This window comes from Aquarana catesbeiana, linkage group LG05, assembly GCF_042186555.1.
Source record: "Aquarana catesbeiana isolate 2022-GZ linkage group LG05, ASM4218655v1, whole genome shotgun sequence".
NCBI lineage: Eukaryota > Metazoa > Chordata > Amphibia > Anura > Ranidae > Aquarana > Aquarana catesbeiana.
In genome coordinates, this window is record NC_133328.1 from 275,750,657 (window position 1) to 275,764,257 (window position 13,601).

Consider the following 13,601-nt stretch of genomic DNA (forward strand, 5'->3'; position numbering starts at 1 on the left):
AATAGTAGTATTTTATGTAGTAACTGGTAGTGTAGAGCTGGGCCACTGCACAGGCTTATAGGGATATTGGCCCAGGTGCAATCCATCAAAAATTATGTAAAATACAAAGCAGGCAGCAGGTGGACTCAGTGGGCTTACAATAGGAGGAATTTTCCAACATAGTTTAATAAATATCAATGTTTCGGTGAGGCACAGCCTCCCTTTCTCAAAACATGCAATAATATATAATTACCCGAATAAAAACATAAAAAAGTTAAAAACACTATAAATAAAATTAGTACAATACACTGTACATTGCCTTTAAATTATTTGACCTTTTAGAGAAATTTACACATATGTTGAAATATAAAAAACACTTGTATCCCTTATAATTTCCTGAAGAATATTGTGCTTCACTAAAACAACTCATGAAAAAAACATCTTTTTTAAACATGATGCTGTTTTTCATTTGTTTAATATGAGTACAGAATTGCTGTGTTGAAACTAGCACCATAGCCCCAAAAACCAAACACATCTGTGTTACAAGTACACAGAAGTACGTAATTCATTTCCATGTGGTATTTTTACACCAGAGGGATAAGGCAGGTCATCTTTAAACAAACAAAAAAAAGGAAAGCTTCTGTGTGACTTAGCCAAGAGAGGGAAGTAACTTCTGACATAAAAAAAAAATTTAAAAAACGGCAGATATATCACAAACACGCGTGTGTTATTTTATTTCAAAGGCTCGAAAATATATTTTTTTTTATTTGAGTGGTCAAAACCATATGGACATCATACAGTTACAGTAAATTATTATGTTTCACAGTCTATTCAAGATGAATTGACAGAGAAGCAGGTGAGGATACTAACAGCTTGGTGATAATTCACACAACATAACCTCCACAACTAACATCTCCCAGCAACTTAGGGAGCTTACGGCTGTCAGATGTAGTTTCTCCTTAAGTAATAAAGCTCTTCAAAATCATTACACATTATAAAATGATAGTATTTAAACTTACTGGTAAAAAAAAAAGGTTAATACAGATGTAATACAGCTGATATGCTGAGAGAGTTATTTAATTATTCCCTACAGTACTGCCCCAGCAATCTGCTGACATTTAGCCCCAACCTTGCAAATCCTCAGTAAATATTAATATATCAGCTCAAACTAAGAACGTTGTTTTATTGGTTCACAGAGCTCAGAGAGATTCACCACAGCAGTGAAAAATAATGTGCAGAACTGAAAAAGAACAGCTTCTTTGATATCACCTTCTGCTCCCCACATGTGCTGGGAGCATCAACAAAATGGAAATTCTGTTACTTTGCCACAGCTGTAGAGTGACACTTCAGATGACTTTGCTTTCCTTTGTACAGCTTGCTGGAATAATCCCAAAACCACAGTGGCAGGAGATTAGAAAAAATAACAGAAGAGGAGATATCACATTTTATTATCTAACACAGTGGAAATTGTAATAATGGGTAAGCTATGATCTTAAAGCATAATCATCTTTACTCAGTTGGTGCATTAAAAAGGCCAGTGAGCATCATTTAGTGAAAAAAAGTGTTTATAAACAGAGGCTGTTTTCTCTTGTGTATTTTTAACATTAATTGAAATTCAACCAGCTCTTCTTCGTCATCAGTGCTTTTACACATGAAAGGCTCAAGTAACATGAATTGCAATACATATACTCAGTGGTCCCTTCAGTACATTTGCTTTGGCTTTGAAGGTGTTAATATAAACATTGCAATAATCTTGTGGCATGATTTCTTATTCTGCATGAGATTACATTATCCCCTTAAAGAGTGTGAAATTCCAAGTAGCAATGTGTTTGATGTGGGTCAATTCTGCCTGCAGAATTCTTGGGTGTAAGAACAGGGGAGGGAAGGGGGGTGGTGGGTTTGCTATGCAACATTTGGTATTCAGATGTGTTGAGCTGCCGAGTTAATGCGTGATTAATTTTATTCATAAAAATGTTAATCACTGTATTGTTAGATCTTTTTAGCATTCCCCAGATCACCTTATAATTACTTTTCCACACAAGCTTTCTGATGTACATAAAGTAGGCAGCCATTTTGTCATATTACAAGCATGCCTATATTTAGGCAATCTATTGAAAATATAAACTATGATTTCCACTTATTCCTATAGTAGCAGTGTTAGATATCTATTTTCCACAAACCAGTAATTTGTTTAAGATTTAAAAATTACAGACTTTTATATCTGGTGTATTGTTCAAATGAAAAGAATAAAAAGAAAGGTTTTCCCCTACAAAGCTCTCTTGTGTTAAGTGTTAAGTATCAGCAAAATACACTTGAAAAGTATTTTTTTTTTTGTTTTTTTGCTTAGAAACTGCTTTTAAAGACACATATTGCCAGCAAAATAATAATTTACAGCAGGTTAAGCAACTCTTTTGTAAGACAAAATGTCTATAAAGTATTTGGATGCAATTTACAGCATTGTTTAAGTGCAGAAACACAGCTTAAAGTTGTGTCAGGCAATAGTGGGTGTGCAGGCTTCACTCCCTAAGTTGTTGTTTCCAGCTGGGCCTGGCTATTGTGCATGTACTCAGCCATTGCACTCATGAAACTGGATAAGTGGATTAAGGGATCAGAGACACCATCGGCATCTTCAAAAGAGAAACAGCAGCCTGCAAAAGACTGACATTTGTGTACTGGGGCAGAGGGTGTGTGAATGCTCTGCCTCTGCCAAAGGGACAAGACAGTGATAAACTTCAACACTGACCACCTCTCCCTGTGCTGCAATTCACCATCAAAATAAATGGATTGCTTCATTGTGCTTGAACTGTGGGTAGCCGTGCCTGTGCTGTGACAAAGGACAATGGATTGTGGGGGACTGACAAGGCAAACTAAAATCTTTAATTACTTAACAGTCAACAAGAAACCTGGGATGCTGATATTATTTGTGAGGTTATTTATACTTAAATAAAAATGTATCTCTGATACTAAGCTGCTTCATTCACATTGTAGAATCTGTCTGACTGTTTTACACATGTTTGCCTCCATTTGTCTTATTTTTTTTTAACTCAGGGTTTAATATGAACTTTATTACTATTTTCTATTCATGCATCACTGACTCAGCATATACAATGTGTACACAGCTCACTTGGAGAGTCCCCCTGCCTCAGAATAATAAATATCTTTTAATTTATACTTATTGCTGTGGCTCTTCTATCATACCACCCCCTTCTTCTGATATCTCCTCCTTATGGCCAAAGCAGAATTTTCATATCCTCAGAGGCTTCTTTTTGTGTTTGCTCATCATCCACGTAGTGAAGTATCCATACAAATGATTGGCTCAGTTTAATGCAGAATTTATGTTTTCCAAAAACTAGTAACATACAAAAAAACTTATTAAAAAAAGTTATTATCTGATAACTCCTTTTCTTGACTCCTCCGTGATGGTAACAGGAAACATTAGCACAGAGAGTTTAAATGCTCCCTAGCTTCTGCCACCCCTCATTTTTTAAAACTATGAACTGAAAGGCTAAGCGGAACACCTTTATTAACACATCCACCCACAAAACCATTAATATATACTGTATCATCCTGGAGAATTCTAGCAAAAAAAAGTGTTATTAGGTAATAACTCATATTTTCCTAAATCATTCTTCATCTTCAGGACAGTCACATGAGAGACCCCAAAGATGCACACCTAGCAAGGAACCACAGCCTGGAGAACCTTCCATCCAAACACCAGGTCTTTGCTGGCTACAGAGGGGGCTGTGATATTTGAAGGACACCTTATGTCTTTGGGGCTTTGTTCTTGTTTAATTTTGTTCTTAAATTTGCTAGCTGTGGGAAATTTGCTCACAGGCCTGATATATCTGAGACACTGAAGGAAAGATATTTTAGTGAGTTAGATGAGTACTGGAATAGAAAACTGCCGGATCAACAATTGTGCAATGTGGTGCATTGAGGAATGCATGTTAACACAGTTGTTACAGTATGTCACGCAATTGCGTTGCATCAAGGCAGCCCAGTTATTATGAGTGGGCTAACAATGCCCGGCAATGGACTTAAAAAAATGCACATTAACCCTTTTTTTGAGAAAGCAGCCCTCAGGTGCTGCCATTTCTGTACATTGGTCACTACTGCAAAATGCATTAGAGTTCCATTCACATTGCCATGCACTGTGGAAAAACTCTGTTAAACACACATTTTACCTAGCATTACTTCAATGCGTAGCTGTAAATAGATGTAAGGCCACTCAAAAGCAGAGTTGGGCGAGCGGTTCAGGTCGAGCAAAAGTTCAACCCGAGCATCGCCTGTTCACTTGTTCGGTGAACACCTGTATTTGCGGGGCACTCGGTGGGATGTTCGCCCACCGAGCACCCCACAATGCACTGCATGCTTCACAGTGCATTCTAGGGCCCTAATTGAATAAAGCAATGCACCTGACCACTTAGGGCATAGAGCACTATCAGAGCCCTGATTGGACAAAGTGATGATAACTTTGTCCAATCACAGCTCAGTGCTCATAGTCTTACCCCACACTATAAAAGTTTCCCCCAACAGGAAGCTTTTGTAGTGTGTTGTTGTAGTGGCTCAGTTTGCTACTAGCGAGTTAGTGTGTTCACTTATTTTGAGTGTAGAGTTAGTATAGTGTGAGTATAGTGTGTCAGTACAGTGTAAGAATAGTGTAGTGTGTCAGTACAGTGTGATTATAGTGTGTCAATATAGTGTGAGTGTAGTGTCAGTATAGTTTAGTGTGTGAGTATAATGTGATTATAGTGTAGTGTGTTATTGTAGTGCAGTGTTTAACACAAAACTACATAATTTCGTGCTGTATACAGTGCTGTATACCCTTTTTTTTTTTTTTTTGGTTGCTGCATGTTTTTTTTTTTTGCTTTGTCTTTTTTTTGTCCCCTGCTTGCCCCCTTTTTTCTTAATTTTCAGACGCAGTTTTTCTAAATGCGACACTGGTGTCCCCCCATTTTTTATTTTTTTTTTATAGTTTTTGCATTTCTGTCAGTGGCAGTCCTCAATTTAAAGTGCACCAAACACCACTTTTCTTTAAAAAAAAGTGCATCCAATCACACATTTCCCAGTTTCTATTAAATTTGGGTAATAAGCCCCCCCCCCATTATGTATGGAAGGCCAACAAGGAGAGGCAGACATTCCCATGCCAGCAGCGTCTGTGTCCACAGGCAAAAGTGGACATGGTCTGTCTTCAAGCAGGGTACGTTTGTCTCTGTTTAGTGACGTTGCCCATGCTATCCAGCCATAGCATGCAGAGGAGGAGGTGGACTGGCTTACTAAACCATCCACATCCTCATCATCTATGACCCAAGCTGAAACTAGTGTGGCGTAGGGATGGGCCAAACACCCCCCGATTCGGTTCGCACCAGAACATACCGAACAGGCAAAAAAATTCTCAGAACACACGAACACTGTTAAAGTCTATGGGACATGAACACGAATAATCAAAAGTGCTCATTTTAAAACATTTTTTCAGAAACAGACGTTTTTTCAGGAGCAGTGATTTTTTTCATGCTTAAAGTGAAACAATAAAAATGAAATATTCCTTTAAATATCGTGCCTGTGGGGTGTCTATAGTATGCCTGTAAAGTGGCACATTTTTCCCATGTTTAGAACAGTACCGCAGCAAAATGGCATTTCTAAAGCAAAAATCGTCATTTAAAACTGATCGCCACTGTAATGAATTGTCGGGTCCCGGCAATATAGATAAAAATCATTAAAAAAAAAGAGCATGGGATCCCCTCACAGTCCATTACTATATTAAGGGGATCCCTGAACCAAAATTTAAAAAAAAAATTACGTGGGGGTCCCCCTAAAATCCATACCAGGCCCTTCAGGTCTGATATAGAAATCTAGGGGAACCCTGCACCAAATTTTTAAAAAAATGGCATAGGGGTCCCCCTCAAAATCCATACCAGACCCTTATCGGAGCACGCAACCTGGCAGGCCACAGGAAAAGAGGGGAGGCAAGAGAGCACACCCCCTCCTGAACCGTAACAGGCCACGTGCCCTCAACATGGGGAGGGTGCTTTGGGGTAGCCCCCAATGCACCTTGTCCCCATGTTGATGGGGACAAGGGCCTCATCAACCCTTGCCTGGTGGTTATGGGGGTATGCGGGCGAGGGGCTTATCGGAATCTGGTAGCCCCCTTTAGCAAGGGGACCCCCAGATCCCACCCCTCCTGTGTGAATTGGTAATGGGGTGCAAGTACCCCTACCATTTCACAAAAAAGTGTCAAAATGGTAAAAAAAACAATAGCTGTTTTTTGACAATTCCTTTATCAATAATGTCTTTTTCTTTCCCCCGCTTCTTCCTCCATCTTCTTCTGGTCTTCCTTCAGTTTTCTCCTTCTATCTCCATCTTCTTCTTCCCCCGCTTCTTCCTCCATCTTCCTCTGCTTCTTCCTCCAGTCCTCTGCTTCTTCCTCCGGCTTCTTCTTCCCCGCTTCATCCTCCGGACGATCTGCCTCAATGGAAGGCTGCACTGCTACCTCAAAGCACCCTCCCCATGTTGAGGGCATGTGGCCTGGTATGTGTCAGGAAGATCCTGCCAATAACAGGCATCCTGTGCATGCAGTTGCGTGAATACGCGCGCCTAGGCGCATGCGCAGGCGCGCACGTGTGTGCGCGCGTGTGCCCATTAGCACCAGGCGGGCTATTTAAACCTAGCTGTCACATGGGGATCTTGCTGTCTGCTCTACAGTGTTATGTGTGTTGATCATTGAGAACCTGTTTCTGTACTAAAGACCCGGCTTGTTTCTGATTATCCTTGTTGTCTGCCTGCATCTGATCCCGGCTTGTCTCTGACCATCCCTGTCTTCTGCCTGAATCCGACCCCGGCTTGTCTGACTACTTTTCTGCCTGACCCTCTGGCTTATCCACAGTCTGCCTGGCTACTGATCCGGCTTGTCTGACTCTCCAGCCTTAGTATATTGACTTCAGTTCCAGTCTGCTGTTTGGTTCCAGTCTGCTGTCCAGTTCCACTCTGCTATCCAGCTCCAGTCTGCTATCCGGTTCCAGTCTGCTGTCCAGTTCCAGTCTGCTGTCCAGTTCCAGTCTGCTGCAACAGTGTTCCAGTCTGCTATCCGGTTCCAGTCTGCTGTCCAGTTCCAGTCTACTATCCAGTTCCAGTCTGCTGTTTGGTTCCAGTCTGCTGCACCAGTGTTCCAGTCAGCTATCTGGTTCCAGTCTGCTGTCCAGTTCCAGTGTGCTATCCAGTTCTGGTCTGCTGTTTGGTTCCAGTCTGCTGCACCAGTCCTACAAGGTACGTGACAGTATGGTTCAGGATTGGGGCGCTCTCTTGTCCCCCCTCTTTTCCTGTGGCCTGCCAGGTTGCGTGCTCGGATAATGGTCTGTTATGGATTTTGAGGGGGACCCCTACGCCATTTTTTAAAAACATTTGGCGCAGGGTTTGCCTTAATTTCCATATCAAACCTGAAGGGGCGTGTTTTGGATTTTAGGGGGACCTCACGCAATTTTTTTTTTTAATTTTGGTTCGGGGTTCCCCTTAATATTCATACCAGACCCAAAGGGCCTGGTAATGGACTGGGGGGTTCCCATGCTGTTTTTTTCAAAGATTTTTATCTATATTGGAGAGATCCAACAATTCATTATAGCCGCGATCAGTTTTAAATGACAATTTTTCCTTTAGAAATTTTATTTTGCTGTGGTACTGTTCTAAACATGGGGAAAATGCGCCACTTTACAGGCATGCTATAGACATCCCCCAGGCATGATATTTAACCTCTTGGTATCTGTGCTATAGCCGAATGATGACCACAGTGCGGACCTGAATTTCCGGGAGGCCATCATATGACGACCTCCCCTGTGCACGTGCCCTGCATGCGATGTGATCACCGAGTCACTGAGACTCGGGTGATCACCAATCCAAGTAAGGGGCCAGTCCCGGTTCCTTTACCATGTGATCAGCCATCAGCCAATGACAGCTGGTCACATGATGTAAACAAAAGCTTGGTAATCATTTTTTTTTCTCCTCACGCTGCCTCATCTGTGCCACTTGCCATTGCCACCTGACAGTGCCCACAGTGCCCACCAGTCCCACCTATCAATGCCCATGAGTGCCACCTATCAAAGCCCACAAGTGCCACCTATCAATGCTCAAAAGTGCCACCTATCAATGCCCACCAGTGGTGCCAATCAGTGCCACCTAGCAGTGCTGCCTATCAGTGTAACTGATCAGTGCCCATTATTGCCACCCATCAATGCCCATCACTGCCACCCATCAGTGCCCATCACTGCCACCTATCGGTGCCCATCAGTGCTGCCTCATCAGCGTACATCAATGAAGGAGAAAAATTACCTGTTTTAAAATTTTTATAACAAAATATAAAAAAATACATTTTTTTAAAAAAATTCTGTCTTTTTACTTTTTTTTAACAAAAAATAAAAACCGCAAAGGTGATCAAATACCACCAAAAGAAAGCTCTATTTGTGGGGAAAAAAATGATAAAAATTTGGGTACAGTGTTGTATGACCGCACAATTGTCATTCAAAGTACGTCAGTGCTGAAAGCTGAAAATTGGTCTGGATAGGAGGGGGGTTTAAGTGCCCAGTAAGCAAGTTGTTAAAGGAATATTTCATGTTTATTGTTTCAATTTAAGCATTAAAAAAATCACTGCTCCCGAAAAATGGCCGTTTTAAAAAAAAATGTTTGCATTGATACATGTCCCCTGGGGCAGGACCCAGCTCCCCAAACACTTTTTATGACAATAACTTGCATATAAGCCTTTAAAATTAACACTTTGGAGGGCGTGTCTAGCCGGCGTGAGAGACAGCTACCTTTTAGCTGAGCTCCCGATCCTAACTACCGCAAGCAACAACACACAGCGACGGAGGTGATTCTTACTACTAGCCATGGCTTCTCAGGAAGATTCTACACCTGGGGCAGTCCGAAAACGGGGTTCACAAAGGCAAAACCCGCTGAAACTGACTGATTATTATCCCTCCACGAGCAGCCGAATGTCTCAAGATGGCACCAGCGGCGGAGCTCACATACAGACGGCCGGAGACAGAGAAGTTTCATCAGACTCCAGCAGCACATACTCGGTATGTACCGCTATAGACTGCACACATGCGGGGGTTACTGACATCTCTCCCCCTGATAGCCCCACTACACACAGCCCCACTAAATTTAAAAAAGCTAAGGGAGACAGACAGGAAGAAGATTCTGACATGGAAGATAGTGCAGCAGAGCTCTCTAACAGTACTCCTCTTAAACACTTCCCTTCCTCAAGTCAGCCTGTGAATTTGACAAATATGAAGGACATGTTAATCTCCCTAAGAGACTCTTTACATATTGACATGCTGAAAATGTTAAAGCCCATCAAAGCTCATGTCCAAGAGCTGCAGCACAGAATGACATATACAGAGCATAAAATGGAGGATGCTTTATCAGCCCACAAGTGGATGCATATAAAGAGCAACAAAATGATATACAAAAAATGGCGGCTAAATTAACTGATATGGAAGACCGCTCACGCAGAAATAATATTAAATTTTGCGGGATTCCAAAATCCGTCCCCAATACTAATTTAAGTGGTTTTATAAGCCAAATGCTACGCACACTACTGCCGAAAGCAACTAACATTGAATTGATGATCGACAGGGCACATAGATTGCCTAAGCCAAGTTTCCTCCCAGATACAGTACCGAGAGACGTATTGGTAAGAATACATTATTACCATATAAAAGAAGATGTTATGTGAGCCATACGGAATAATCCTCATATGAATGGGCAATATGCAGGCATTGCTTTGTTTATGGATCTTTCACAAGCTACCATACAACACAGGAAAAAACTTCTTACAATCACTAAAGCCTTGAGCAACCATAAAATTACCTATCGTTGGGGGACCCCATCAAAGCTCACGGTGACTCACCAGGGCAAAACATTTAACATATTCTCACTGGAGTCAGGCCTTCGACTTCTTATAGAATGGTGCATTCTTCCAGCAGATAAACCGGAAGATGGAAGGCAAGAACCAACTAAAATCCAGAAGGACTGGTCCTAATCTCCAAATCTAAATCAGGAAAGCATTGAACACCTTGCATAATGCTACCAATGCAGTTCATGGAGCCTTATAATCCATTAGATACTCAGGAACAATTTCAGTAACGCCCTGTTGGCGTGGAATGATCGCCCTCAGATGTCAAGCAGCTCAGACTGCCTCTGGATACCGGGGCAGGCTCCGGGCTATTTTTTACATTTTGTTTGTTCTCTTTTATTCTTTTTTTTTTCATGTTGATAACCTCATATTTTTCAATCATATGTTTTCGTGTTCAAGCTGCCGTCTTTCCTATATCACCTACGTATGGACAACCATAGATATCCTACAATTTTACTCGAATTACAATTGGTTGATAAAACTTTCATTGCCAATAGGTGGCAGCATCCCTTTCCCATTGATCCTGTTTCTCGTAAATATTAATATGTTCCTATACTTGATAATCCTCGGGCAACACTGCTTATTCCCTTCCAGGTATACACAAGCGTCTAATGATCACAGTCTAACTTTTGATGACTATTAGGTTTGTTTCACTCAACGTAAAGGGATTAAATAGCCTTTTTAAACGTAAACTAATGTGGTCTGAAGCTCAAAGATTGAAAGGAGATGTGTTATGTATACAGGAAACACATTTTTCAGCTACTAAAGCACCAAAATGTTCCCATAGACAGTATCCACATGTCTTTTTTGCTAATGCTGCTACAAAACATAATGGTGTTCTCATAGCAATCAAAAAATCAATTGCATTTTCTCTACGGGATGTTATCAAAGATCCTCATGGGCGATATATAATTTTAATATGTACCATGAATAATGTTATTTATACTATTGTAACAATGTATGCTCCTAACCAAGGACAAATAACCTTTTTGAGAACTCTTCTCAAAAAGGTTAAATCCCTATGTAAGGGAACCTCCTCTTGTTAGGTGACTTTAACACGGTGATTGACCCCCATATTGACTGCTCACCTCCTAAATTACATCACAAATCCATATTACACTCCACTATTCATAAAGAGTCTCTTTATGATGTCTGGAGATGTCATCACCCAGAGGAAAGGGAATTTACATTCTTTTCTAACCCACATAGATCATATTCTAGAATCGATCTAATACTTACAGACTTATCTTCCCTTTACAAAACGAAATTGTCAACTATTGAAACTATCACATGGTCGGACCATGCACCCATAACAATTGAGCTAGAAGAGCAACTTAATGTGTCCCCCACAATTCTCTGGCGTAACAATACCGTATTTTTAATCACAAGGCTCACCGAGAAAGAGTCAAAGCACAACTAGAGGAATATTTCCAATTTAACAACATAGAAGATACTTCAGCTTCTACTAACTGGTGTGCTCACAAGGCCTTCATCAGAGGCCTACTGCTACAAATCGCTGCAAGGGAAAAGAACAAAAAATGCAGATGATTAATTCCCTATTAACAAAAATATATCTTCTAGAGACACAAAATAAAAAAGATATATCCCAGGCCTTAATAGAGGAACTCAAAGAACGCAGGTTAGAACTTAAACAAGCATTAATAGCTGATTATGAGAGAAACCTAAAATACACAAAAGCATCTACTCTTTCTACTCTTCTGGTAATAAGGCAGGGAAACTGTTAGCTTGATTATTTAAAACCAAACAAGCCAAAACAAGAATTGCCCATCTAATAGATTCCAACACTGGAGTAAAAATATCCCATCCTAAAGATATAGCACACACATTCAAAGAATATTATAGTAATCTTTATAACCTTAAATTAGACTCTAATACCATTCAACCGTCCACAAAAGATATAACAGGATTTCTAGATTCGGTCAAAATGCCAGTTCTTGATCAGCAAATGTTAGAACGACTTAATGCCCAAATTACTAGTGATGAAATTAAACTGGTCCTCAAATCCCTAGCTCTGAACAAATCCCCAGGACCAGATGGACTTTCAGCTGAGTATTATCAAACATATTAATTCCACATCTAATCAAAGTTTTCAATGAAGCAATTTCCTCCGGTTCATTACCAGCAAAAATGCTTAAAGCTATCGTTGTTACACTGCCCAAACCAGGGAAAGAGCCCATTATACCCCAAAATTTCAGACCAATATCTCTCCTTAATACAGACCTTAAGGTTTATGCAAAGGTTATTGCCAACAGAGTGGCGGAAGTAACACCATCTTTAATAGCCCCAGACAAGTGGGATTTGTAAAAGGACGTCAGGCTCCTGATGGCACCTGTAGAGTACTTAATTTAATTCGTATAGTTGAAATCTGTAAACTACCCATTGCCTTTATGGATCTAGATGCTGAGAAGGCTTTCGATAGGGTTCATTGGCGTTATTTACATGCTACCCTAATAAAATTTGGTTTTACAGGGTCTATCTTGTCGGCCATATCAGCGTTGTACTCCAACCCAACGGCACAAGTTTATACCTCCTCTGTACTCTCCAATACCTTTGCTATAACTAATGGAACAAGGCAAGGGTGTCCCCTTTCGCCTTTAATATTCACATTGGTTATGGAACCTTTTGTGGCTGCCATCAGGAGCTCTTCGACAATAAAAGGCATTACAGTAGCTGGTGATATCCATAAAATAGGATTATTCGCAGACAATGTCATCTTGATGATTTCAGATGTAACTAATTCCTTGCCTGAAATCTGCAAACTAATTGAAACCTTTGGTGCCATATCTTACTACAAGGTTAACATATCTAAATGCAATTAATCCTTGCAATTAATCTTAATCAAAAAATACGGAGAAAAATGAAATCTATATTCTCATGTAATTGGGATAATAGTAAAATCCAATATCTAGGGATCTATTTAACTGCCAAATCTAACCAACTTTATGAAGCCAATTATAAAAAACTACTACAATCGGTTCAGATTGAACTTATGCAAATGTATAAATTTGAAATCTCATGGATGGGTAGGATAGCATCCTTTAAAATGATGGTGTTGCCAAAAATTCTCTACATCTTTAGGATGGTGCCAATTCCTTTACCAACTCTTTTCTTCAATAAACTTAATACCTCACTTCGATCCTTTATTTGCAAAAGATCGAGACCAAGAATAGCTTTCTCGACCCTCACGAAACAGATATCGAAAGGAGGTATGGGAGTCCCGATTATTAAAGACTATTATAGAGCAACTCTTCTAGACCAACTGAAAGCATGGTTCGATCCATCCTCAAGAAAACAATGGGTATCATTAAAACATAATTTAGTACAGAATAATAACCTCAAAGCACTATTAATAGCAGCGGCTACTGATAAACCTCTATACATAACAGATCACCCTTCTATTTCTGCCTCACTTAGGGCCTGGAAAGATCTTCTAGAGAGCAGTCAAGAATTCACACATACCTGTATAGCCCTGTATGATATCCCGCTTCAATCATTTACATTTTTAATTCCAAATCTTTCAGTTCAATCTTGGATAAAAGCGGGATATCATACCTTGAGGGAAATTCCAGAAGAAATTAAACATAAAGATAAATTTAAATTGTCGCAAATTCAACACCTCCTGTATACTTTTAAAACTAAAACCATTTCTATAAATAAAGAAATATGGGAATTCTACCACACAGATTCTACCCAAAAG